This window comes from Bison bison, unplaced genomic scaffold (genome assembly GCF_000754665.1).
Source record: "Bison bison bison isolate TAMUID 2011002044 unplaced genomic scaffold, Bison_UMD1.0 scf7180017864470, whole genome shotgun sequence".
Classification (NCBI taxonomy): Eukaryota; Metazoa; Chordata; class Mammalia; order Artiodactyla; family Bovidae; genus Bison; species Bison bison.
Window position 1 is genome coordinate 2,125,629 of NW_011495031.1, and position 27,750 is coordinate 2,153,378.

A 27,750-nucleotide genomic window follows, 5' to 3' on the forward strand; every position below is an offset into this window, starting at 1 on the left:
AAGGGCCGAAAAGGTCCGCGTCACTGCGGGGCATCTGACACTCAGAGTGGTTCGGTGTCGCAGAAGATGCGGGAGATGGGCATAACCGGTTTGTTGGGCTGTGTAGACAGTGAAAGCAGATACTGGGGCTGCGGCACCAGAGGGCTTCAGATAGGCTGCCCGCACCGCTCCTGTTGGCTGCAGCACAACCAACTCTTCCTTTGATTCTTTCCTGCGTGGAAACCCGTTCAGGGGCCCCAGAGTTGGGGCGCTGCGGGGCGCAGGGAGACCAGGGCGCATTGGTCAGTGTCCGCCGCTTAGGATCGCCTGTCACCTACCGGCGTCCAGAGGCAGGGTGCCGACTCTCCCCTAACGCTCCGGGGAAAGGGTTGATTGCTTTTTTCTTGGGGTGCATCAGCCCCCTACCTCCCGCCCTAGCAGTGGTGTTTTCTGCATGTAACACGAATATGGGAAAGAATGGGAGCGTCGACTTCCTTTTAGGCAGAAAAAGTTAAAGAAACTGGGCATGTTAATAATTAGCAGGACCCGGACTCAGGATGCAGCAGAAAGCTGTTAAATTTTCATTGCCCTCTAAGAAAAACAAACGGCATCGCCAGTGACTATTGGCAGTGCCGTGTTATTTGGGGGACTTTGGGGAAATTGTCCACGGATTGTCTTCAGGAGGCTGAAGAAGGAGGTGGGGGTGGGGGAAGGACGGCTGGCACGGCTCTGCGTTCCAGCTTGCCTAAGGAGGGTTCAGAATCATAAGCCAAACACGTTTGGTTGCTGATTTCTTGAAGAGTATGGGAGGCAGAGCCGCTGCGGCCCTGAGCAAGGTGAAGAACACAGCATGGGAACTGCCTAAAGGAAAAGAACATGTAAGGATCTTGCCTCTCCCAAGCAATTCAGCTGCATTTGTGCTATAAAAAGCATGCATATATATGTGGCTTTTAGGATGGGTTTTATGAAGAAGAGGTTGTATGTAATGAAATTGTGTGTACCTGCTGTACAGTTTTGTCTACCTCCCAATTTTAACCAGTACTTCAGAAGGGTGTTTGCTGCTGATGTTATGTAATCAATGTGGTTCACTGTCAGATATTTTTTAATGTGTTTTTGGAGTAAAAGGAACTTCCATCTGTTACTTCAGACAAACCCAAGGTGTAGACGGGTGAGGGCTGCTGAATATTTGCCCTGGTCTGGCTCCAGATGTGTGAGCTCAGCTGTTGCCTGTCACTTAGGTGACAACTGGCCTTTTCCCACTAAGCCTTTGCTGTCTCCATTATCCTCAGTGAAGTATTCAGTCGCCTTCTATTATCAGAGTGGACTCGAGCCGCTTGGGAGGCGGTAGCCTTGTTTGACCATTCCCAACAATATGTCTGTTTTCAGACTTTAGGAAGGGGGAAAAAAAATCCCATGACAGCAAGATAGATACATTCTGAATTGAGCACCAACTTAATCCAAAGATCCTGCTTTAATCAAGACAGCTCTGGAAGGATGATGCAATATTTGTCAAGCCTTTTTCTCTGGAACAATATTTACTCCCACCAGGGGATTTTAAACTTAAACAGCAGCCATTTATCTTGCTGTCTGGTGGGGCCCGGTTCAGTTTGCCTCCATGTGGTCCCAGCCTAGGTGGCTGGGCCGGGCCTGGGACAGGAATCTGTCATTGTAGCCCAGCTGGAACCTGAAGAAAGCAAAATACAGCACCTGCTGGTACCAGGGAGTTCCTAAATGCAACTGGCAAGTCAGGAAATACAGAGGAGATGTTTTAAAGCCCTTCCAGAAATGTTTATACAAAGGATTTAAAGGTTAACAATGCATGTGCTCTACATATTAAAACTAAAAGGTGCTAGAAATAAATGGACATTACCCACAGTTGGAAGTTAGCACACTGCTGATGAACTTGAAAATCTCTGTTTTAATAAACCATGGCTAACGACAGTGACTTCTCATGACTAAGCCTAGGAAGGAAGGAAAGGGAGGGACTTCTGAAGGGCTAAAGGACTGATGGAACATAGGGGGAGCCATATTGATATAAGCAAATGGGTTTTGTAAGTTAATTTTTCCATTCTTAATTTGCTACTAATTTGTGATTTATCACTGAATGACCCTGTTAGTTCACAGGTTTTTAAGGAAAAGTGATGTATTTTACTCATGTGACAGATTCAAGCAGTTCTGCCAGTAATACCACTGAACCTTTAAAAGTTTATCATGTTTTTAAAATCAGGATCTATGGAACCACCATTTGTCTTTCTAATTAAGGAGGTTGTAATGAGTCAGCTTGGGTCACCCAAGTAAAAGCTAATATCAGCTGAATGAAGAAAAGACCCTTATAAGAGTTCATAGCTAAACTATAAAGTTTAGAGTCAGATGTAGGTAAAAGTCTGGTTACTCCTAATAACCTCTCCTATGATAACTCTGAAAAGACACAAAAGAAAAGAGGTAACAACTTAAAATTTCTTAAGTCAGAATTTTAGAAAGCTGAAATCTAAGTTTTAAAAAGTGACATTGTGAGATAATTTCTATAAAACCTTTTATAATTACTTGAAAATCAAACAAAAGGAAGTTGAGTATTATGACTGACTCTTCATAATACTCATGAAATGGAACAGGAATTTTTTAAATGATTCTCCAGTAATTAAGTGTACCTGTTTTAATGGTATATACGTAGTAGTTGAGAATGCTTATATTACAGGAAACAATTTTCAGAAAAGATTAGTTACTGCAGTTAATTTTCTGGTTAAAGTAGTTTATAAAGAGTAAATTTTTCCTTTTAAAGAAGGAAAGTAATTTTAAAAGTCAAAGTGATCCTCATCTATGCATAAAAATGTTAGATGCCAATGGGCTAGGGTAGAGGCCTTCCACTTGGGAGAAAAATAGCTCTTTTTTTCCCTCCAGCTTACATAAAATAGTACTAATTGTTTAGCTCATTCAAGTGAGAATATTCAGTTTGCTTAAATGCAGGTCTAATTATTTCACAATAAAGAGAGTTAGGAAAGGGAATGAGTTTTGTTTCTAGGTTGGTTGGTTGGTATTTTGAGGGTTCACTCCTGCTTTGCTGTTTGGTCTCAGAACAAAGCAGTAGTGTGTTGTGCCCTGGTATCTATAGAAGGTCTCTGTGAGCACATGAGCTGCGAGAGGAAAGGACGATAGTCTGGGTGCCAAGTCCTGCTTCGATGATGTTCCTCGAAACCTCAGGTGGCACATGGAGCCAGAGCCAAGTGCCAGGACCCAGCCGGCCCCACTTCTGGATTCTTCCGTCTCTGGACACAAGCAAGCATAGCCCCCAGCGCTGCCAGGAACCAGTATCCAACCTTCTTGTCTACTGCCGTGCAGAAATGAAGTCGCAGAGGTTAATGTGTGTGTTGGTGGAGGAACATTTATGAACAGTGGAAAAGGCCTGGCCCAAAATTGCACTGGGATCCACCTCACTCCCCACTTCCTTCACTCCCCTCTCTCCTGAAGGCAAGATGGTGGGAAGAGACAGGTTTTACAAGTTGGTGCAAGCTGATGTCATGACACTCCTGGCACGGAGACACGACAGAATAATCGGACCCTTTCCCGTGTGCCAGAATGACATGATTTTTCCAACAACGATTCCTGAGCCAGTGGTCCACTGGCTCTGACTATTTCCAGTCCCCTGGGGGTTCATACCTCTCAAAGAGAATGTAAAATCCTTCCTGTGTCTCTGTTTTGTACGCTTGTTTAGACTAAACTCTAAAATGCTTTTTGGTCAGTTTTGAAGAGACCTCTGCAGAACAAGAGTGATTGCCCAGCCTGAACTGATTAGACCTTTCCAGATTCATTTCCCTATGAAGAGAGATTTTAAATATAAAATAAAAATAAAAATGTCAGCAGAGCAGAAGCCAGTGTAAACATTCTAAAACTTAGAGCTGTAAACTAACAAGCAGCTGTCATTTACCTGGACTTAACGTTTTTTCCTCCTGTCGGTAACTTGGTCCTAAGCGACCCTAAAAAACAACTGACCGATTTGACTGCAGTTGCATTTTTCTCACTGGTAAGTTTGGATTCAACTCTTGGGAGAGAAGCCTTTTATTTCTAGTGGATTACACTTCAGGAAAAAAAAAAAGTGAAGGCTGTGTTATTTCAGTTGTTCAAGTACTGAAGTCATGTACTTCTTTCTAAGAGTTTTGTCCTGACCACTGATTTATAGCACCTACCAGTTTTTGCTTTGTGTACACTTCTCTGTGTTTCCTTCTTGTCTCACTGAGGATCTGGAAAGAAAGAGACATCGATAATACAGTGAAAATATTGTAGTCAGACGCTGCCAGTAAGGAGACCCCTGGGTGCAGCATGCTCTCCCTGAGCTGCCCTGCTTTTATCTGCAACACAGATCCCACGGCTTGCAATTATGGTCTTTGACTTTGGTAACAATTCTGTTTGAAATGTTTCCAATTACACACAATATTGGCGGCATGTAGCAGCTGCATGCCAAAAAGCATTTCCAAGTATGTTCCAAGAATCAGCCTGTGATTGCTTTTAATTTAAATAAAGGCTATTTGGTTTCCTGTGAAGTTTTTTTATAACCACCTTCTCCCCACCAACCCCATTTTTGTCACCTTTAAAAAAAAGTCTGATATAAATTAGCCAGCACTTAATGTGATACAATATTGGCCCTGGTTTTCTAGGATGGCTCTTGGTTTTGCGCAAGCATGAGGACTGTTCAATAAAGGAAAACTTAAAGAAACGTTGTACAGCTGTTTGGATTTCCCCAAAGAAGAAAAGAAGGAAAGATTATCTGACCTTGTATTGTAAGTAGCCAATGTTTCGAATTTTTCTGCCTCCTTCTTTAGGGATCTGTCATTGTAATTATCGATTTAGGTCACTGAAGATTCTTTGGTCCAGTGTCTTTCCTTCAGATTCTTCTAGTTTTCTTTTTGTGAACCCATGAACATGAGTTAAAGACACATTAAAAGGGTAGAGAAAGGTCAATAAGAACATTCTTTAAACAGTGGGCTGGTGGGGGAAGGGGGCACAGGAAGAGAACCAGGGAAATAATCTCACCATTCTACAGCAACCAAACCTGCCACATTGCCCCCTCTATGGGCTTGAAATCTCTGAATACTGAAACCTTTTAAAACAGCAGTGGCTTAAATCTTTTAATAGCTACCAGCTACACTTGCCTTATTAAATCTGAAAATAAGAAAATATACACTCTCAAGACTTGGAGTGAAGGGATTAGTTACAGGACTGGGAGGTTCTGTTTCTAGGATGGTTTGTTGGCCCATTTGAAACGTAACACCTAGAGCCAGAGGGTATCCAATAGCTGAGGTGCTAAGATGGTCCCAATTAGGGTGTTTTCACACAGGCTCTTTCAATCCTGGCAAAAGCATCCTATAGAATATAGTGCTTCTTCGGGCTGAACAGTAGTTGACTTGCATAAGTGCCAACAACTCTTCTGGCATTTTTGGAAATCTTCCATCATGTAATAAATAGTGCTATATAATCCAAATTTGTAAATGCCATGTTTCATGTAGCCCTTTTAGAGACAGCTGAAATTAACCCAGGCTGCTAGGGATTGTTAGATCCTGGAGGTTAGGTTACTGCCTGCATCCAGAGTGCTACCATGAATGAATGATGGTGGAGGCCTTTGATCAAAGCTGGAAGAAGGTGCAAGGTTAGCCTTAGTGTAAAGAGTGCCCACCAACCAACACTTAGACTTGTCCTTTCTCCTTGAAAACTCTTTCAATTAAGCAAACCATCTCAGAGGAAATTTATTCAACTCAAGGTAAAATGAGGTTTATGTTGCTTTACCAGCTGAGCACCCCAGGCTGCCAAATACTCAGCCCACCCCGGCCCCTGTGGTTTTGTAGGGACAAAACCTAATATAGTTACTATGGTTGAACTGGAAAGTCTGTTAAAACCTATTTATACATTGGCCAGTTCCTCTGCCCTCATTACACTGCTGTATTCTGGATGCACACACATATACAACCAACCCTCTTTCAATCTAATAATAGTAAACTGATTTAGATCATGGTATAGTTTCACCAAAGGCATTTGTACTTCCCTTTTTCTGTCTTTTATCTCAGTGATAAGTAAATAATATGATATGCTTCTGAAGAAACTCATAACTTGTTAACTGTAATTGATGTTTCCAACTCTGTTATTTACATGCTTGAATAATCTAAATTCCGTCATTAGGAACTGGAAAAGACTTAGATGGTGTGGCATTTTGTTTTGCTTCAAAATATCTGCCAAACAATTTAAGGAACTGTTAGATTTTATGTCAGAAGACTCCTCAATGCTCTAGTGTTGGAATACTTGTTATAATGTATGTCAAAAGGAGACTGCATTTTAAATTCTTCTGTGACTATGTAATTAATAAGTATGTTCAGTGCTTGAAGTATGCACATGTTACATAATTTTTAGAAAGAGATAAAGTTAGGTCTGAAGTGCATTAGGATATCACAGATGTTTCTTGTAAGAAAATACATATGCTTCATCGGAATTTTGAACTCCTTTCTGGTTCTGAGCTTTGTTCCTCACAAGGGTCATATGAATAATTTCATTGAGTTGCTTCAGTTCTTATTTACACAAGCCTTGAGAAGAGAGCTGAAGTGATAAATAACTTGCCCCCTCACCCAGTTCTGAAATGCCTTAGCCTTTTATGTTTTTGTGAATATGAAGGGAGGGAATAAAATATACAGAGAAGATGTTTGTGTTTAACTAACTTAATCATATAAGTTCCCTTTGTGGGTCTTCTATAAGCTTAAACAGCTTGTCAGGCTAATAGCCAAAAACATGTCCTCAAGTACTGCCAAACGTGTTAAAAGCAGACCAGGCTTTCTTTATATTGAGGTACTGGAAACATATTTTTTTTAACCTTCTAAATTTTAGAAATAAACCAGAAAAGAAATCACTCTCTTCTTCTCCTTACCCACAAAAACCAAAAGTATTATTCATTGCAGTGCCGAAATGGAAACTGATGGGAATAATGATATTTGTGTGGGAGTGTTTTAAACTGGCTTGACTTGGCTGTTTAAACAGGGAGCAACCAGGTTACCATGGTACTTGATGGGTCTTATTTTTTATATATTTATGTTGCCTGTACACATTGGCTTTTTTACTTTGGTTCAGGAGCTTTTGGTCAAGTACTTGTTCAGTTCAGTTGCTCAGTTGTGGCCGATTCTTTGCGACCCCATGGACTACAGCACGCCAGGCCTCCCTGTCCATCACCAACCCCCAGAGATTGCTCAAACTCATGTCAGTCAAGTCAGTGATGCCATCCAGCCATCTCATCCTCTTTTGTCCCCTTCTCATCCTGCCCTCAATCTTTCCCAGCATCAGGGTCTTTTCCAGCGAGTCAGTTCTTCACATCAGGTGGCCAAAGTATTGGAGTTTCAGCTTCAGCATCAGTCCTTCCAATGAATATTCAGGACTGATTTCCTTTAGGATGGGCTGGTTGGATCTCTTTGCAGTCCAAGGGACTCTCAAGAGTCTTCTCCAACACCACAGTTCACATGTACAGTACTTGTACATTTATCCTGATTTCTTCTTGAGCGGAGATTCAAGAACAGACAGTGGTGATGTGGTATAATAGTGCAAACGTTTTTTTACCTTCATTTTTTAAAATCAGAAAATTTGGACTGTGGTACAATAGCTGTGTGATTTCTAGTCAGCCCACTCAGCCTCTCTGGGCCTCAGTTTCCTCATATGTGGAGTAAGGGACTTGGTCCAGGTCAGTGCATGTTAACCAGAGATGTGAGCCATAAACACCTGTGAAGCAAGCACACAGAGGGTTTTAAGGGAGTGGGTTTGGGGTGGGGTTTTGCACATTTAACTTGAAAAAGCTCCTCAAGTAATTTGATGCCCAGCTGTGGTTAAGAACCACTAAATTAGATGGTCTCTAAGATTTCCTTCCAGTTCTAAAATTTTATGTTTCTAATCCTACTGGACTGAACGTTTTTCCTTCCTTCCTTTCTCTTTTGTTCATTTGTTCATTCATTCTTAACAGCTATGTTCATTCCTAATGTCACTGACAAAATGTGGATATTTTAACCCAGTTCCTGGAAGATCTATGTTCTGCTCCTGTGAGTAGATGGTAATTGATGTAATGGAGGAACCATATTAGCTCCCCATTGCATACCCAACGCCTAACACAGTACCTGGCACATAGCACTCGACAGCTACAGAGAGCCCCAAAAGTCAGGAAACTTAGAAAATGTGATGTTAGTGATTTTAAAATAATATGGTCATTATTCTGTAGTGTACACAGTAGTATAAATATAATGTACACATTAAACTTAATGTTAAAAGCCAGTGTTACCTCAATAAAAGACAAATTAAAATGAAATAATATGTCCAATATTATGCCAAAATAAAATGGCCATATAATATGCCAAGTCAAATAATATGCCCAATCTGTTTTTGTCAACCTCCAAATACCTTTCAGGTAAAGTGTCTCCAAATTTAAAGCAATGGATATAATTGTTCCTCTGAAAAATATCATAATCAGTTCAGTTCAGTCGCTCAGTCATGTCCGACTCTTTGTGACCCCATGAATCACAGCACTCCAGGCCTCCCTGTCCATCATCAGCTCCCGGAGTTCACTCAGACTCATGTCCATCGCGTCAGTGATGCCATCCAGCCATCTCATCCTCTGTAGTCCCCTTCTCCTCCTGCCCCCAATTGCTCCAGATCTTTTCCAATCAGAAAAGATTGGAGTCTTTTCCAATGAGTCAACTCTTTGCATGAGGTGGCCAAAGTACTGGAGTTTCAGCTTTAGCATCATTCCTTCCAAAGAAATCCCAGGGCTGATCTCCTTCAGAATGGACTGGTTGGATCTCCTTGCAGTCCAAGGGACTCTCAAGAGTCTTCTCCAACACCACAGTTCAAAAGCATCAATTCTTCGGCGCTCAGCCTTCTTCACAGTCCAACTCTCACATCCATACATGACCACTGGAAAAATCATAGCCTTGACTAGATGGACCTTAGTTAGCAAAGTAATGTCTCTGCTTTTGAATATGCGATCTAGGTTGGTCATAACTTTTCTTCCAAGGAGTAAGCGTCTTTTAATTTCATGGCTGCAGTCACCATCTGCAGTGATTTTGGAGCCCCCCAAAATAAAGTCTGTCACTGTTTACATTTCCCCATCTATTTACCATGAAGTGGTGGGACCAGATGCCATGATCTTCATTTTCTGAATGTTGAGCTTTAAGCCAACTTCTTCACTCTCCACTTTCACTTTCATCAAGAGGCTTTTGAGTTTCTCTTCACTTTCTGCCCTAAGGGTGGTGTCATCTGCATATCTGAGGTTATTGATATTTCTCCCAGCAATCTTGATTCCAGCTTGTGTTTCTTCCAGTCCAGCGTTTCTCATGATGTACTCTGCATATAAGTTAAAGAAACAGGGTGACAATATACAACCTTGACGTACTCCTTTTCCTATTTGGAACCAGACTGTTGTTCCATGTCCAGTTCTAACTGTTGCTTCCTGACCTGCATACAGATTTCTCAAGAGGCAGGTTAGGTGTTCTGACATTCCCATCTCTTTCAGAATTTTCCACAGTTTATTGTGATCCACACAATCAAAGGCTTTGGCATAGTCAATAAAGCAGAAATAGATGTTTTTCTGGAACTCTCTTGGTTTTTCGATGATCCAGCAGATGTTGGCAATTTGATCTCTGATTCCTCTGCCTTTTCTAAAACCAGCTTGAACATCAGGAAGTTCACAGTTCACGTATTGCTGAAGCCTGGCTTGGAGAATTTTGAGCATTACTTTACTAGCATGTGAGATGAGTGCAATTGTGCAGTAGTTTGAGCATTCTTTGGCATTGCCTTTCTTTGGGATTGAATGAAAGCTGACCTTTTCCAGTCCTGTTGCCACTGCTGAGTTTTCCAAATTTGCTGGCATATTGAATGCAGCACTTTCACAGAATCATCTTTCAGAAGATGATAAGAAAGAAGATGATAAGAGAAAAGATAAGAAAGCCTTCCTCAGTGATCAATGTAAAGAAATAGAGGAAAACAACAGAATGGGAAAGACTAGAGATCTCTTCAAGAAAATTAGAGATACCAAGGAAACATTTCATGCAGAGATGGACTTGATAAAGGACAGAAATGGTAGGGACCTAACAGAAGCAGAAGATATTAAGAAGAGGTGGCAAGAATACACAGAAGAACTGTACAAAAAAGATCTTCATGACCCAGATAATCACGATGGTGTGATCACTGAGTTAGAGCCAGACATCCTGGAATGTGAAGTCAAATGGGCCTTAGAAAGCATCACTACGAACAAAGCTAGTGGAGATGATAGAATTCCAGTTGAGCTATTTCAAATCCTGAAAGATGATACTGAGAAAAATATCATAATAAATACATTATTTCCCTTATGTTTCTGGACTTTGGGGATACTCTGTAGCATACTGACTATATTCTTCCCAGATTAGCAGTTGGTCTCATTGCTTTAAATAAGGAGGTGCTTCACCTATAAAGGTATCTGGAAGCTGACAGAAAAAGATACCAAGCACATTACTTGAAAGTGTAATTAATGCATTATGTAAAACAGTTTATCCTGTGAAAACCATAGTTTGCCTTATGTTTCCTGATCTCTTGGACTCCTCCTTGAATGAATGATTTTTCCAGTTTTCTGCCATCACCTGTGTGTGTCATTTTAAGTATAACACAATCAAATCACTATAAAGTTTTCACAGTTTATATGACAAATTTAAAACCTTATTATAATTTGAAGTCTTATTTTAAAATATTTTAGATTACAGAGGTCAAAATTTTTAAATAGATTTCTAATTACTGTTATTTTATAGCCAGCAATTATGTTGTATCCTTTTACAGACATGATTCCACATCATGTATTTCTTAATCTATAAACTGCTTTAAAACTGTCCATATCCACAGCATGTGTATACATACATATGTATATGTACACACATGTATATATTCTTTTAGATCAAATAAATCAGAAATCTCAATAAAATATGAGACTCACACTCAGTTTTTCTCATAATGACTGTGATGCATCTGAAAGTTTTGCTATCAAGCAGGGGAAAATTCTTGGTTGCATAGTTTTGTGGAAATGGATTAAAAGAGTTTGTTGCCCATTTTGTTTCTTTGCTCTTTTCTTCAGTCTATAAAAAAAAAATGGGTTATTTCCTATCATTATACATTATTACCATTACCGTAGAACATAGATAAAAAGAACTTAAAGCAATCCATTGGGGCTTCACAGGTGGCAACTAGTAGTAAAGACCCTGGCCTGCCAACACAGGAGACTTAAGAGACACAGGTTCGATCCCTAGGTCAGGAAGATTCCCTGGAGCGGGTATGGCAACTCACTCTAGTATTCTTGCCTGGACAATCCAATGGACAGAGGAGCTTGGTGGGCTACAGTCCATCCATAGGGTCACAAAGCGTCAAACAGGACTGAAGTGACTTAGCGCACACGCGCAAGTCTATCGGTATAATTGCTGTTCACATTTACTTAGGAACAAAAGGAGACATTTGATCCCTACCTTGTTTATTGATTTTGTTGTTGCTGCTGTATGTCACCGTTCTTGAGGGGAGGGAGGGTATTGTTTTGTTTTTTAATTAAAAGAACTTTAAAAATTGACCTTTCTAAAACCTGGATAATTGTCCAGTTTCCTTTGAATTTTCTTACTGTGAAAGCATGGCCAGTAACAAAATCAGCCAGTGTCAGCTCTTTTTCCCTAGTGTACGCCCATCGACAAATCAACTAATCAGGGCCTCAGAGTAGACACTGACACCTGAGTTATCTGCTTGGGTTGTTTGTACGACTTAACTGGAAAATTCTCTTAGTATGTGAAGAGATACTACTGTAAGGCATTTGAGTTAGGAAAAGATTAAGTAGTCACTAAACAGGGTTTCAGAATCATTGCAGATAAATTGAGGGCTGGTTCAAAGTATTGTATAAGCCTTATTATTTGTAGGTTTCACTTTCCTGAAGTTTCACAGCTTATCTTCTTGTTTGTTCTGGACTTCAAGCTAGTATAAAAGTACATGTGTAGGGTTTTTCCAGGTGGCATCATGGGTCATTCCATCATTTCAGGTCTCAACTTAAAAAGTCATCTGATACTGGGGAGGCCTTTCCTGTTCACCCTACATGAAATAGCAGAGCCCCCACCATCCCCCAGCCACTCTGGAAACCCTTAACCTGCTTCACTTTTCTCCATAGCCCTTGTCACTACTGGACAGATATTTCCTTATTATAGCTGTTCGTTCCAAAAGGAAATCTCTGTGCTGTCTGGTCTGTGACTTTACCCACAATCAGAGTACTGCCTGGCACATAGTCGGTACTTAACAAAATACCTGCAGAATGAATGACTGCAAATATTTAGGGAGCTTCAGATTCGAGCATCCTCTCCCGAGTCTAATAATATCTACTAATATATACTTATATTGTTAATACTAATATATAAGCAAGTTAGAGAGTTTACTCTTATATTCTCCATCTTATAATAGGATCATAAAGTTAGCAAATGGTCACTGTTGTTTTAAAGGGTAGGCATTTGGGGACCATTTTAATGTGAAAGGTAAAGGTAGAACAGAAACCAAGATTTCTTGGTTAATTAATTTCTGTTACTGTGATAGATAAAGGAAAAACAGAAACCTAGATAAAGGAAAAACAGAAAATAAGTTGAAAATTTCCAGAACTGAGTCTTTTGGTGGGGAGTGGTTATTTTATTTATTTTTTTGGCAGGGGGCAGTTGGCAACTACAGTGGAGTTTCTGAGCTGTTTCCTCCCTTATCTGAATAAAGCCAGAGAAATGTGATGGACTATGAGGAAACAGACTGATCAAATACCCCTCCTCCCTTCTCTCCATCACAAAGTGATCAACGATATGTAAGCACATAACAAACCAATGCCATGTTAATAGAAACAAGAGGAAATATTGGTAACAAGGAAGCTGTAGGACATCCCCCTTCATAATGCTTCTCTGTAACCTTAAAACAAAAGTAGAGGCAGTATCTGCAGACAGACTTGTGCTATTGCCTCATATGTTAAAATAAGGGTGATGGGCCATCTTTCACTCAAGAAATCCTGACTTAAACTCCAGAGGTGAAAAGCTAATCCTCTAAGTGATTTCAGCCAGCTTAGTAGGAAACATAGCTGCTCGAAATTATTATTTTAATGTCTCAGGTTCCAGGGCTAAATTGGCAGTGAGTCAGCTTTCCTATTAAGGCACTGTGCCAACTTATTTGTCCAGAAATTATCCTGTTTTAACTTGGGGGTTCTTTACTGCTAATAAGGCTAATACCTCTGAAGTACACAAAGCACTTTCAGATTCATCTCATTTACCTTCACTGCATCTTTGCGTAGAGGTCCAACCAAGGTTATCCCCAGTTTATTGATGAAGAAGCTGTCTTTTAGTTCAGGATGCACCTTCCTAAGGAGTTTGGTTTGGGTTTTTAGAAACAAACAAAAGGAAGAGGGAAAATGAGCAAGCAGTTATGATCTGTCTAAAATTGTTTGACAATATTTTATTGTTTTATAAGTATTTCTGTGTGTATATTGTTCTACATTAAATGCTTTGATATAACTATAGCCTCTACTACTGCTAACTTGCATGTAATCTTGGACAGGTCACTTAATTTTCTGGACTTCTTACCCACTCTATGCTTTAGTTTCCTGAATGATAAAGTGAGAGGCCTGATGACCTTTTAGGCTCAAAATTTTCTTGATTCTAAAACACTGGGTTTGGAGGCTGTAACTTTAGGGGAGTAGTTAATAGATAGGAGCTGAGGGACTTCGCTGGTGATCCAGTGGTTAAGAATCCGCTTTGCAGTGCCGGGGACACGGATTTGGTCCCTGGTCGGGGAACTAACATCCCATGTGCCTCTGAGCAAGAAAGAGTGTGCACCGCAGCTAGAGAGCCGGTGTCCTACAACTACTGAAGCCCAGGTGCCACAACTGGAGGGAGTCTGTGTGCCACCACAAAAGATCCCGTGTGATGCAGTGAAGAGCCCACATGCCGAAACTAAGACCCAGTGCAGCCAAATAGATGAATATTTAAATAAATAGCTGATATTATTATTATTAATTGTCATCATTACCTAAATCCCTGATTAGAATTATTTAGCAGTCTACTCAGAATTATTCATGTTAACCAGGTGCATCTTTTAAAGATGGTCTTTTTATTCATGTTACAGTGCGGCCATTTCAAAATTCAACAGTAGCTGTATTTTAAAGACCTAAGAGAATGTCCGGTTTGGCTTCCCCTTACCAAAAGTCTGGTTTAATAGGTTACATTGTAATTTAATATGAGGAGCTTAAAATGCCTTAATATTCAGAGAGCAAATTATTAATCTGATGTAGTTACAGCCATGGCATACTTATATTCACACTGAAAGTTACAAATGTGAGCACTGTGTTTATAAATGGGAAATGTGGAAAATGCATAAAGGAGAACTCAAAGTAGTATGTTCACTTACTTATGTAATCACAGTGATTATAATTTTGTTAAAATGTTCATTGACCAAATTGGAATTAATTGGGAGAAGTTTGAAGAGGGTTTGCTGGAAAATCAGAGTAGCCCAGGATCGATTTTAGTCGCATTCCTAATATTTTTTAAGCCATAATAAAATTCTTATCTCCCAACTCTCCCAGTAAAAGCTGGTGTAAATATGTAGTCAGTGGTGAAACTGTTTCTGTATTAATCTTAATATATGTTGGCCTGTGTGGCCATACGTACTGCCCTGGTTAGTCCATTTTTCTAGCACTGTGATTAATTAAATCACTGGTTTTTAAGCAAATTCTCAGGCTCTTGGATCTTATTCACATTCTAATTAGGTTGAAGTTACAGACGGCCCACCGGGAGGCAGGGTACCACTTATATTATATCTCTGAAGATGGAGTTTGTGAGTTGTTGGGATGAACACAGCAATGAGCCATGGCCCAGATCGCAGCAGATTCACAAGTGACTGTTAAGTGCTGTTCCAATAAGAAGGCCTATAGAAATGTGACATTAATAATCACCAGTTTGAATCTGGGTCACTTCAGCCATGACTCAAAGATCAAACGCTATCAGCTGGTAATGAGTGTGTGAAAGTGCTGCAGGAAAGTGTTCCATCTCTTAATGACACCTTTGTGAGCCTTCTCAGGAGACAGCTAAAGGGAGGGATAGATATAAAGTCGCATCTGCTCCTTGGTCTGGAGGCCAGCCCTCCAGGTTACGGTCGGCACACTTTTGCAAAGATGTTTTCTGAACGGTTCACAGTAGTTCGTTGTTCCAGCTTCTTAAATGGATACATAGAACCTTTCATCTTCTGCCTCTTTTCCTGACCATTTATTCACTTCAAAGTGATGTAGCTGTTTTGAATATTCTCCACTGCCTTTTCGCTCCTCTGAAGAGTAAGAAACAATTTCACTTACGAACTCATGTTAACTGTTTAATGTGAAAGTTTCCATTTTTATTTCAGTTTAGGGGCATCATTTTCACTTCAGCATAGCTTCATTGAGCCCTGTGCTTTGTCAGGCACTGTGTTAGGCTCTGGGACTACAGACATCAATTGAGGGTGGTTCCTGTGTTTGAAAAGCTCACCATTGTATAGCGAAGGAAGGCATTTAAGCACTTGTGCAATACAGTGGTGGAGGCACGAACACAGAAATGTGCCAGACACAGTAGTGGCACAAAGCCAAGTAGGAGTCGTTTGTTCTGTGTGACTTGTTACGGAAGGCTCCAGGGACGAAGAGATAGTTGAGTTGGGTCTTGATGACCGAACGATGACTCATTTTAGGCAGAAAGCAAAATTTGTGCAAAAGCAGGAAACAAGACAAGCATGATGCTTAGTGAGTTACAAATCTTTATATTTGGCTCTAAGATTAATTATGCGGTGGACTTATTGCCACCTTTTTAACACCTCAGTTTCGATCAGAAAATAAGAGATGAATTTTGACAACTTGAATTGTAACCCTGTCTTTCTTCTCTGTAATTGACTTTAAGCTTCTGAATCAGAGCTCTCTCTTCTTCTCCTTAAATGTTGCATTAGCCTGGCCAACCCACCAGGTATTTATTTACACTTGTGTCTTTTCATTGTTATGTTGGTACAATCTAAATTTATTTACTCTTCAGTTTCACTGCCAGGTTTCAATTTCAGCCTCAAGTGTTTAGACAACATTATATAGTAAGTGTTATACTTTTATGACATTTGCTTTAGTACTGTAAGAGCTTTCCATGAAAGCTAATGGTTGGGAAAAAAAGAAGCCTGAATGTCAACAAGTGGCCTCCAGATGTGTTTTATTGTGTTGGTATCTCTGTTTTGTTTTCATGAAAACTTTTTTTAAGTTTAAAAAACCTTACCAAGCAGAAATAGCAGACAATAGACTTGTAGAAGATGAACTGTTTTCATTTCCTGATTGTTATTTCTTGATCTCCTGTTTGAAAAGCTATGATTCAGCTGAAAAAAATCTGTAACAATATAATTTAGAGTACTGTACTGTTTAAAAGCAAGTCATGTTATGTTTGTTTTTCAAAGATAAGTTCACTTCTCAGGTTGGAAGGCCCTCTGTGTTTCAATATGTTGTTCTTAAGTGTGGTGAGATTAAGATGTGATTTAACATCTTTCAGAATTTCTGCCATCTAATTGTTCACTGAGCAATCAGTATGTTTTCAGGCAGTCTGGCATGTGATAAATATTTTGTAGCATATGGGGCTGAACATGCCAATTGCAAAAGGTTTTATAAGCTTTAATTAATTTTCACAACAACCAGATACACTCTACTTTATTGATGAGAAGTCCTCAGACAGTGGAGTTCAGAGCGTTGCCCAGATTCATTGAGCAATGTGATTGACAAACTTTTTGGATAGCTGAACACGGTTCTCAAACACCAGGTTATCCAGAACTCCAGCCTATCAAGTAGGAACTGCTCTTGTTGAGAGGAACAAAGGGAGTTTGTGATACGGCTTCCAGATTTATCAAAATAAAAAAGCCACGCAAGATGCTTGGTAAATTTGAATTTCAGATAAACAATTAAGAATTTTTTTTTATGTTGCCTCACAGACTGTGAGAGAACAGACTGTGGTTCTGCCAAGAGGGAGGGGGTGGGTGAAGGAAGAATGAGAATTTGGGATTAGCAGAGGTAAACTGTTATATATAGGATGGATAACCAACAAGGTCCTATGAACTATATTCAATATCCTGTGATAAACCATAATGGAAAAGAATATTTTAAAAAAAGAATGTAAAAAAATAATTTTTAGTGTGAGTGCATCTCAAATATTGCATGTCCCTGAAAAAAAGAAATGATTGGTAGTTTGTCTGAAATTCAGTTTTAACGGTGCATCCTATATTTTACCTGACAACTCAAAGTTCCTATTTCTAGCTCCACCCTTTGAATGCCCCTGTGTCCTGCTCAGCCAGGTGAGAGTCCTGGCTCCTTGCACACAGTTTAGGAAGAAATAGAAGAGACAGAGGAAATGTGTACAAATGCTCTGAGAGAATTAATAATACATTTTTCTTCTCAGTCCAATTTAGGAAGTATCATCACTTCCTTGGCTTTGTTAGAGAATTTACATGACCATGTGGCCACTGCTACACACAGTGAGTGAAAGTTACTTAGTTGTGTCCAACTCTTTGCAACCCCATGGACTGTAGCCCACCAGGCTCCTTTGTCCATGGGATTTTCCAGGCCAGAATACTGGAGTAGGTAGCCATTCCCTTCTCCAGGAGATCTTTCCAACCCAGGGATCAAACCCAGGTCTCCTGCTTTGCAGGATGGATTCTTTTCCATCTGAGCCACCAGTTGTAAAGAATTATGGCCTTTGCTTTGCCTTTCTTGTTTTTTAGGGTAAAATACTTAAGTCTCCCAGTCTTTGGAAACAATGTTTGTCAAGTCAGCTATTTGTAGAAGTCAGCAGTTAAAAAGCAGCAGAACTGATGGTAAATCAGAATTACAAGTTGACCAAATAGCGTCCACACATAAAAGGAGAAGAATGGATGGGACCTTGTGAGCCTGATTCTCAGGCAGCCCCCCAAGGGAGCAGTACCTGGCATGGGCCCATCCTTGGCTTTTGGTCTAGTTGACATGTACGTGCTTTAGTGGTCCTGGCTTGAGGATATTACATGTTAACGTAATTCAGTTATTTTGCTCCAATATTTTAAACCAGCCTTCGGATTATTACTCTCATTTTTCAAGCTGACTCCTTTGTGGAATATTCTTATGTATTCAGCCATTTGTATTTCCCAGTGTAACTGAGTAGAGTCTCATTAGTGATCAGAAGGCACTAAATTTCTTTAGGATGAAACAATCCTTTAATGCTTGAGGGACTCCCTGGGTTAACTGATGAGAAATCTTTTAAAAATATACCAAAAACTAAGGACCTTTTCCCACAACTGTGGGTCCCCAGGTGCTTTGGATTTGAAGCCCTGCATGAGTGGCCTTCTAACTCTAGTGACACTTTTGTATCAGTAAAATATTAGTAATGGTTTATTCCTTGGTGGGTAGATTAGGAATGGATATGATTTTGTGTCCCCTTTTCATTTTTTTCATAATTTGTGTTGTAGGTGTGTTACTTTTTAAATAAGGAAAATAAATATTAGTGATATATTTAAAATATTTTGTGGAGGGGACGCCAATAACTATTTCCGTGTTTAAATGTTCTAAAGTATAGATGAAGACCATCTGGTATATAGTTTTTATTTGCAAATACTTATGTATCTTTGAGGGGCTCCCCAAGTGGTGCTAGTGGTAAAGAACCTGCCTGTCAATGTAGGAGACATAAGAGACATGGGTTTGATCGCTCAGTCCGGAAGATCCCCTGGAGGAGGGCATAGCAACCCACTCCAGTATTCTTGCCTGGAGAATCCCATGGACAAAGGAGCCTGGTGGGTTATAGTCCATAAGGTTGCAAAGAGTCGGACACAACTGAAGCAACTCAGCATGCATGTACCTTTGAAGGTTAATTATAATATGAGTGAGTGAGTGATTGAAGTCACTCAGTCGTGTCCGACTCTTTGCAATCCCATGGACTGTAGCCTACTAGGCTCCTCTGTCCATGGGATTTTCCAGGCAAGAGTACTGGAGTGGATTGCCATTTCCTTCTCCAGGGGATCTTCCCAACCTAGGAATTGAACCTGGGTCTCCTGCATTGTAGACAGACGCTTTACTGTCTGAGCCACCAGGAGAATCTACCCAAATTGTTCACACTTAAAATTTCTCTCTCATTCATCCATCTGTTTTATTCATTCAACATATATTTGCTGAAGAAACAGAGACATATTCCTATACAATACAAGAAAGGGGGTGATTAATGGAAGCAAAAGAGAAGAAAGATCCAAAGATGTGACCTATCCACAGCATCCTTCAGGGCTCTGCGATGTGGAGGCCTGGGCTGGGGAATGCACTCATGCAGAAGGAAACATGCTTGCCCTCAGTTAGCAAATGAGCCCTCTGATGCAGAGCGAGCAAAAGTGACTTTCACATCAATACCTAAAGGCCCAGGTCACTCAAATACTGCTGGGGGTTCGTTGTCTTGGACCGTAAAAACAAACACAAGCTCCCATCCCAGGAGCTGGGTCTGAAAAGCTACCAGAACCCCTGCTTGTTTCCAAACACAAGGCCTGAGACTCCGGCATTCCTCTGCTTCTCACCACTGACTTTAACTGCAGACTCAGTTTATACTGGATGGTTTCATACCCCACCCCACCAAGCTGCTTCCAAGGGTTTTGTTTTTGATCAACTATATAAGTTACAGGGACATTTTCTTTTTCCAATCAGCTTCTTTTTGAATTCTCTTGGAAAAGGAAATAGCCTCTTCATAAAATTCCCTTTTACTGGTCTTTTTTGTTGACTTTGAAACTCATACCAAGTTTATAAGATGGAGAAACCTAAAATTTTTGTATTTCTTTCTTTTCTGATATTAACATGTGCAAAAAATTACCTATTCGTGATGTTTATACTTACTTTCACATTTCAAATAGGCTACATTTGGCTGTACATTTTTCAGTGGCTAGATGAAGGTAGAATTTGACAGGTGATTTGAGGGGATTTGCTTGATAAACCTAGGAAATTAAAGATTTTATATTTGCTAAGACAGCTTTTGGGATTAAGGTTAAATATGCAACACAGACTATTGCATATTACATTAAATTAGTTATTGTTGACCCTAACATGTGAAAATAGTCTCCCCAATATATAAAATAGTTGCTTCAAAATAAAGCTAAATATTTTCTTCTTTGTTTTGACTATATATTTTAAAGTTTATATAATACTTTTCAAGAACTCACTGAATATGGAACTTAACTTATTAAGGTTGCACATTTGTATTTGGAAAGCCACTGAAATAAATATAAAGGGGCTTCTTTAAAGATTTATTTTACTTATGAGTAAACTAGATGTTTTCTAGAAAATATGGGTGCCATTCATAACTGCCTAATTATAATTCTGTGAACTGTTAAAATCAAATCAATGTCTTGATCAGTTGGGCTGCCAGATGGAATTTTATCAAAAACCCATACACTTCATTCATACTTCAGGACTCCAGTGAATTTTGTCACAAAAATCACCTCATACTCCATCTGGAAGGCAGGCATTTCAACATGGAATATGACAATTGTTTAACAATGCATAATAAAACAAATAATCTGTGACTCACAGAAGGAACTGTATCCAATTGAAACTTTCAGGGTAATTCAGGTAGGTGGACATAACCACCCAGGTGTCTTGAAACTATTCCAGTTCCAATTGGCTAATGAGCTCATAAAGCTGAGATCGCTTTGCTGTGTCTCCCTGACTAGTTTACTTGTCCGTTAGCGTGATTCCACCTAACATCATGCTGGGACATTGATTTCACATTGATTCACAGAGGAATACTTTGGGTCACACAGCGACCGTCTAGTCTACAGCAGGTGTTTCTGTGGGACTCTGATTTCAGAATCTGTGCTGTTCAGCTGCTGACATAATCTTTCAGCTGTACCGGCCAGAGCAGAGTTTCACACACAGCAGTAGTGCCACGCTACTCATGTTAAATATGAACCTTGGTGGGGTTACATGTTTCCATCATCGATCCATCTGCTCTAGGGATTACATCACCACAGAGGAGTTAATTTGTCTTGTTTTGAGGGTCATGTCTAATTGCATAGGTCAGCAAAGAATAATAGATGACTGTTTTTTACTTTGCTCATGTCTGTGCCTCACTTTTTCTCTAAGGCTGCCAAGCAGGACAATCAGTTTCTGCACAGCTGGTACCATAAGAATGACATCCAAGCTGGAAAAGGTTACTGCTATCTATTGAAAACCTGAGTTAACCAGTCCGGAAAGTTAAATACAGACCCTCTCTAAACTGACTTGCTCACAGAGAATTCTGCATCCAGTAGGGAGAAAGGAGGCACTAGATGGCAGTCTTAAACAAACTTGAAATCATGTTTCCTCTCTTAAATGCATTACCTGAAAGCAGTCACTTCTGTTCCAAATGAACGTGCAAATCCAGGGGCATTATGAAGTTTACTATCCCACTATAAAATTTTGCTTTTGATATGGAAAAGTATTCCATATATAAATCTTGCTCAATCTACAGGTTAGTTATCCCAATAAACACATTGTAAGTTGACAGTATCATAGTTGAAAATGCATTTAGTTCACCGACCTTTCTGGGCATAATAGCTTACCTTGGCCTACCCCAAATATGCTCAGAGCACTTACATTAGTTTGTTAGTGATGCTGTTCAATTGCTAAGTTGTGTCCGACTCTTTGTGACCCCATGGACTGCTGCACACCAGGCTCCTTTGTCCTCCACTATCTCCCGGAGTTTGCCCAAACATGTCCATTGACTAGGTGATGCTAGTCACCTAGTCTAACCACCTCATCCTCTGCTGCCCCCTTCCCCTTTTGCTTTCAATCCTTCCCAGCGTCAGGGTCTTTTCCAGTGAGTCCGCTCTTCACATCAGGTGGCCAAAGTATTAGAGCTTCAGCTTCAGCATCAGTCCTTTCAGTAAATATTTAGGGTTGATTTCCTCTAGGACTGACTGGTTTGATCTCCTCACTGTCCAAGGGACTCTCAAGAGTCTTCTCTAGCACCACAATTTGAAAGTATCAGTTCTTCAGCACTCATCCTTCTCTATGGACCAACACACATCTATACATGATTGCTTATAAAACCATAGCTTTCACTATATAAACCTTTATCAGCAAAGTGATTTCTCTGCTTTTTAATGTGCAGTTTAGGTTTATCATAGCTTTCCTTCCAAAGAGCATGTGTCTTTTAATTTCATGGCTGCAGTCACTGTCTGCAGTGATTTTGGAGCCCAAGCAAATAAAATCTCTCACTGCTTTCATTTTTTCCCCTTCTGTTTGCCATGAAGTAATGGGATCAAATGCCATGAGCATTACAATAGTTTAAAAATGCACAGAGTGGGCACAGTGGAGTAAAATTGCTTCCCTAAGCTAAGATGAGCTTCTTGAAAATACTACTTAACTGTCATTTCACTTTTTCTGGAAGTATATTTTCCACCTTACCTTGTGTGCTTTTCCCTGTTGTAAGGTTAGTAGTATTAGGTTGATGCAAAAACAGTAGGAGTTTCTGACCCTGAGTTTTAAATAACTAGGCTCAAACACATCTTTATTAATCAAAATAGGAACCATTACAATCAATACATTTTTCCCAACTAGAAATAAGTTTATTTCTGTAGCATAAAAATCTGTGCTTCAGGATTGAACAAACTCTTAGAAAGCATTTTCTACATACTGCTGATTGTGGAAGCATTTTTCCTGCAAAAAGTTGTCAAGAAGCTTGAAAAAGTGGTAGCCAGTTGGCAAGAGGTCAGATGAATATGGTGGATAATGCAAAACTTTTATGCGCAGTCACGCATTATCTCAGAGAATAATTGGGCCTTTTCTGTTGACCAGTCCTGGCTGCAGGCCCTGCAGTTTTCCATGCAGCTCATCAATCTGCTGAACATACTTCTCAGATGTAATGGTTTTGCCAAGATTCAGAAAGCTGTAGTGGATCAGATGGGCAGCAGATCACCTGTGACCATGACCTTTTTTTGGTTTAAGTTTGGCTTTGGAAAGTGCTTTGGAGCTTCTTCTCTGTCCAACCACTGACCTGGTCATTGCTGGTTCTCATATAAAATCCACTTTTCATCACACATCACAATCTGATCAAGAAATGGTTCGTGGTTGTTGCATAGAATAAGAGAAGACAGCACTTCAAAACGACAATTTTTTTGATTTGTGGTCAGCTCATGAGGTCCCCACTTATCAAGCTTTTTCACCTTTCCAATTTGTTTCAAACGCCAAATGACAGTAGAATGGTTGACAATGAGTTCTTGGACAACTTCTTGCATAGTTGTAAGAGGATCAGCTTTGATGATGCTCTCAGATGGTTGTTGTCAACTTCCGATGGCCAGCCACTATGCCCCTCATCTTCAGGGCTCTCATCTCCTTTGCAAAACTTCTTGAACCACCGCTGTACTGTACGCACATTAGCAGTTCCTGTGCCAAATGTGTTGTTAATGTTGCAAGTTGTCTTTACTGCTTTATGACCCATTTTGAACTCAAATAAGAAGATTGCTCAAATTTGCTTTTTGTCTACCATCATTTCCATAGTCTAAAATAAACATATATTTATTTATGTTTATTATTATTTATTATGTTATTAATATAAACATATATTTATATATACATATAAAATAAACAATTAAAATTCATTAGCAAAAAACATAAAGCAAGAAATTCACATTAAAATGATGTATAACATAACCACATTTAAGAATGTATTCCAGTATCAAATGGTAAAGTTCAACAGTGCAAACTGCAATTACTTTTGCACCAACCTAATATTTATACTGTGAGATTTTCATTGTTAAAGATAATACCAAAAAAATGTTTCCATTTCCAAGGTATAGTGAAAATTATGCTATACGTATTAGCAAACTTTACACAGATCTGAAGGACAGTTTCTGTGTTTATATTGGGCCAGATTGCATTCACAATGAATACAACTGATTAAGCTCCAAAGATCCGCACATCAAGTATTATTAGAAATTGCCATCATTGGGTTATAAGGCTGGAGGTAAAGCTTTGCAGGGGTTGTAATAAGTTTCTTTTTGTGCTATTCCTTGTGTGTGTGTGTGTGTGTGTGTGTGTGTGTGTGTGTATTTAAAGAGGAATGTGTATCCCACCTAAAGACGATAACACTTATACTTCTCACCTTTTTGTCTTGGATAATGATGTCATTAGAAGTTAATTGTCCATTATGAGGTGAAGAAAAGTGTGATTAAAAAATAGTTGAAGTATTTTTTAAAAAATAAAAATGTCCCCAAATGTTTCTCTTTGAGAAATACCCCAGAAAGAGTCTGGCAAGACTGAAATTTTCTATACCAGATTGTCTTCTAAATAGCTTTTTAAAAATAGGCTCACAAAGTACAATTCCATTCAGAAGGGGTCAGTTTAGACCAGGGGCCCCCAACCCCTGGGCCATAGACCAGTACCAGTTGATGGTTGGTCGGGAACCAGGCTGCACAGCAGGAGGTGAGTGGCCAAGGAGTGAGTGAAACTTCATCGGTATTTATAGCTGCTCCCCACTGGTCACATTACCACCTGAGCTCCGCCTCCTGTCAAATCAGCAGCGGCAGTAGATTCTCATAGGAGCGTGAACTGCACATGCGAGGGATGTATGTTGCTGACTCCTTATGACAGTTATTCCAAAACCATCCCTCCCGCCTCTGTCCTTGGAAAAAAATTTTTCCATGAAACTGGTCCCTGGTGTCCAAACAGTTGGAGACTGCTGGTTTAGACTTTAGGGAGACGTTGTTGTTGTTCAGTCACTAAGTCATGTCCAACTCTTTATGACCCCATGGACTGCAGCACCCCAGGCTTCTCTGTCCATCACTATCTCCCTGAGTTTGCTCAAACTCATTCCACTGAGTCAGAGATGCCACCCAACCATCTCATCCTCTGTTGCCCCCTTCTCCTCTTGCCCTCAATTTTTCCCAGCATCAGGGCCTTTTCCAGTGAGTCCACTCTGCATCAGGTGGCCAAAGTATTGAAGCTTCAGCTTTAGCATCAGTTCTTCCAGTGAATATTCAGGGCTGATTTCCTTTAGAATTCACTGGTTTGATCTCCTTGCTGTCCAAGGGACTCTCAAGAGTCTTCCCCAGCACCACAGTTCAAAAGTGTCAGTTCAACGCTCAGCCTTCTTTACGGCTCTCACATCCATACATGACTACTGGGAAAACCATAGCTTTGAGTATATGGACATTGGTCAGCAGAGTGATGTCTCTGCTTTTTAAAACACTGTCTAGGTTTGACATAGCTAACATAGCTATTCTTCCAGGAAGCAAGTGTCTTTTAATTTCATGACTGCAGTCACCATTTGCATTACAGATTATTAAAAAGTCTTTCTTGCACTTAGTAGAATGTCTAACACAGAATGTGTATTCCATACATATTTGTTCATCAATTGACTATGTCTATCAAGGACATTTTTAGCACACATCAGATTATTTGGATTGGTAATTTCTTCCATATTATTACTGTTTTAGTATTTTAAATTATTATTTGCAATGAAGCTAACTGGCTTGTAGGCATCAACATAATGAAATGTCCAGCAGATTTAGACCTCACCAGAACATTTATCTAAAGACTTTTTTACTAAGTATATAGTCTCTAAGCACTCCAGTACTCTTGCCTGGAAAATCCCATGGATGGGGGAGCCTGGAAGGCTGCAGTCCATGGGGTCGCTAAGAGTCTGACACGACCGAGTGACTTCACTTTCACTTTTCACTTTCATGCATTGGCGAAGGAAATGGCAACCCACTCCAGTGTTCTTGCCTGGAGAAACCCAGGGATGAGGGAGCCTGGTGGGCTGCCGTCTATGGGGTCACACAGAGTCGGACACAAGTGAAGCGACTTAGCAGCAGCAGCAGCATAGTCTCTAAGAGGGTTTCCCAGGTGGCGCTAGTGGCAAAGAATCCACCTACCAGTGCAAGAGTCATAAGAGATACGGGTTCAATCCCTGGTTGATTGTAAATCAACTATACTTCAATCAAAAATTAAAATAGTAACAGTAATCCTTTTGCCCCTCATATACAGAAATTTGAATTGGCAAAGACAGTGTGCAAATACCTCCAGTTCATTCAGCCTCAGACCTTTATTACACAGTGCTGAGCACATATTGTGCTCATCTCTTTATAGTTTATCTTCTGCACCCTGAAGTTTGGGGGCCTTAAGGAAAACAATTGATACTCGTGTTTTTGTTTATAGAATAAGCTAAAAGGAGGGGCTCAAAATATTTTTACTTGACCAATAAATAAATGTTTCTCAAGTGAAAAGCCAAGGTTGGGACCCCAGGTCCTGATGACTGTGTCAGACCCGTGAGATCACTGTCCACTTCTGTACCTCTGGTGCCTGGCTGAACATAATACCAAACGTTTGATGAATCTGGGGGGCTGTGGAGAGTTGGAAGAGTTCTTAGATTTAATTAAAGCTTCGGTATTGAAAATACTTCTACATATATTCTCATTTAATCCTGGTAGCAAACTGTGGGTCAGTTGTCTCATTTGATAAATGCAGAATCAGGTTCCAGATGATTGAGAGAATCACTGTGAGTGGTACAGTTACTAAATGTTAGCACCAGACGAGAATCCAGAGATCCTACACGATCCAGTACACTCTGCCCTAGTTTGCTGGAGACCAGCTCGCAGACTACCTGAGCTGAGAGTCCACTGTCACCTCCCGGCCAGCTGCTTTGCTTGCCACTGTGCATCCTCAGACCTTTCCCACCATCTATATATGTGCTAACTTAGTAACTTCAAAAATCACCTAGTTGTCCAAGTTAGAAACCTGGATGTTATCCTTGATTCCTCTTTTTCACATTCCTTCAACCGCAAGTCCCATCTAATTTATCTCCCAGACCTTTCTGGGATAGCCATCATCCTCTTGTCTCAAAGATTCACTCGTTCATCTTCATACACTAATCCATCATCAGGCTTCTGGACTCCAGTCCTGCTCCCTTCACACTGCAGAGTGATCTTTTTTTCCTTTTTTGGACACACCGTGAGCACAGTTTGTGGGATCTTAGTTCTCTGACTAGGCACTGAATCTGTGCCCTTGGTAGTAAAAGTGTGAAGTCCTGACTACTGGACCGCCAGGAAATTGCCAGAGTGATCCTCTTCATTCAGATGGTGCTTCTCCTGTGAGTCCCCCATGGGCTGGCTCTTGAGCCCAGCCTGTCAAACATCTCTGTGGAGTTTCTCCTTTGCCTTTAGCCATCTAGCAACACAGGTGGTCTCTTTCCAGGGTAGAGCCACATTTTTCCACCTTCCACCCCCAGATCCTCATTCTGGCCCATTGTGGGTAAGTATAGTAGCCATGGAATCAGGCCTCAAAGCCAGAGACCTGGAGGAAAGCTCCTTGGAGGGGAGTTGTAGTTCTTCCATCAGTTCCTTTAGCCCAGTACTTCTCCAGTGCCCTCCTCTCCCCAGCCTCTGGGATCATGAGGTTGGTGCTGGTTTAACAAAGAAAAAAGGAAGCTAGGGAAACTGGCTGTGGGTGAAAAGCAATTAGCCAAAAAAAGCAGATGCAAACAAATATACAGAACAAATGGATAAAACTGCAGGTTTGGGGAATTCCTGTGGCCAAGCCCTGTGGCCAAAGGAAAAAAAAAAAAAAAGAGCCTCCACAACACTGGCCAGGCTCTACCACTAAGGATGAGGTGCTGCTTTGGCTATGGTGGGGAGGAAACCCATAGAAAGGACTCCCTTTTTGTTTACCTTTTCTCTGTCCTTGTGTCCCTGAAGGATCCCAGCCTACATTCTGTGCTGCTTTATTAAATG

At 40.3% G+C, this 27,750-nt stretch overlaps 1 protein-coding gene across 1 annotated transcript in view; it reads left to right on the top strand.

Annotated features, from left to right (window-relative positions):
* The first annotated feature begins 4,370 nt into the window (after positions 1–4,370).
* The window catches only part of PRICKLE1 (prickle homolog 1 (Drosophila)), a 109,515-nt gene continuing 86,135 nt past the window's right edge, over positions 4,371–27,750 (top strand). Inside the window, exon 1 of the mRNA XM_010860753.1 lies at positions 4,371–4,751. The gene's annotated coding sequence lies outside the window, so the exon portion shown is untranslated. The remainder of the gene's footprint in view (positions 4,752–27,750) is intronic.